This window comes from Pygoscelis adeliae, unplaced genomic scaffold (genome assembly GCF_000699105.1).
Source record: "Pygoscelis adeliae isolate BGI_AS28 unplaced genomic scaffold, ASM69910v1 Scaffold479, whole genome shotgun sequence".
Lineage (NCBI taxonomy): Eukaryota > Metazoa > Chordata > Aves > Sphenisciformes > Spheniscidae > Pygoscelis > Pygoscelis adeliae.
In genome coordinates this window covers 9,185-10,517 of record NW_008825453.1, presented here as the reverse complement: position 1 = coordinate 10,517, position 1,333 = coordinate 9,185, and the positions used below count along the sequence as shown (strand labels likewise).

Genomic DNA, 1,333 nt, shown 5'->3' with positions numbered 1-1,333 from the left:
CCTGATGGATCGCTTCTTATTAGCCCCGGCACGGGGGGGCCTGTTCTGGGCCAGGCTGGGCTCCAGTGGGGGGGACAAGTGTGGCATTGCTGCCTGTGCCCACTCTCGCCAATCCAGGCACTGCCAGCTGGCAGCTCTGCTCGGCCAGAGGGCTGGAAAAACCCAGGCGGACGGATGCTGCTGTGGGGAAGAAACTGGGGGGGGGGGCTTGCTCCCCACATTTTGCAGTGGGTTGTGCCTGAATTTGTGCGCAAATCCCCACCCCGGCAGGTGGGCAGGTGGCTGGGACTGGCTTTGCTCCCCACAGAGAGAGGTGGGTGCCCTGGGCTGGGCACCACATGGCCCCCGGGGTTTATTTACAAACAGGCGGGAGCTGGCACAGGGCAGGCGGGCACCAGCGGGACCCGGCGGCCTATAATGTTAATTATCGCCACGTAATTAAAAGCCCATAAAAAGCCTCGCACTTCATTAAATTAAAGCTTCCCCGCACCGTGCCGACGGGCTCCAGCAGAGTTAACCTTGGCCATGCCAGGCACCAGCTCCACTGCAACTGGGGACCCAAGGCTGGGGGCGTACAGCCCCTCCATGGCATTGTAGGGGGGCTGCAGCATTGCACACGCATAGGTACCCCCCAACACCATTCATCACCCCTGGGCCATGTGTGTCTGGGCACACACAGGGAGCACACCTGGCTGCACACATGGTGTTGCACACGTGGGGATGCTGTCCTATTTGGAGATGCCCACACGGCACCGCATGGACATGTGTGCCCGTGCCACCCCTGCAGACACGCCATCACATGCACCAGGAGGTGGGCAGGGGGCTGATGTGGGTGCACATGTGCACACCCAGGTGTGCACGCGCAGTGTGCACGGCCGTTGCAAAGGCAGGCTCGCATGCCAGCACACCAGCACCGGCACACCAGCTCCAGCGCACAACGCCCACGCGGCACACTCCTACACAAACAGCATTTCTAACTCCCTCCTAACGTACAGACTTGCAGACAAATAGACACATGCCCTGTGTCTTCTCCAGGCTCCCCCACCCATCACTGCTGGTGCCTGGAGAGGTGATGGGCTGTGGGGAGAGCACCCATCTGTGCCTGCCCCCTCTGTGCCTCAGTTTCCCCAAGGGCTGGGCTGTGCCGTGAGGGGAGAGGAATGCATGGGAGATCCCCAAACCCTCCTGGTGGCTGGGTGCCCTCTGGTGGCTGGGTGCCCTGTGTTAGGGGTGCTGTGCCAAGGTCTGGGGGGGATGCAAAGTTGGGGGGGGGGCAGCATACAAGAAGGGGCACGTATGCATGGGGGGGGGGTGTGTGTGTGCGGGTTAAGGG

General features: G+C 62.2%; 1 protein-coding gene across 1 annotated transcript in view; it reads left to right on the top strand.

The window, feature by feature from the left end:
• SLC12A9 (solute carrier family 12, member 9) overlaps positions 1–1,333 on the top strand; it is a gene marked incomplete at its 3' end in the record, with an annotated part of 18,049 nt that overhangs the window by 7,806 nt on the left and 8,910 nt on the right.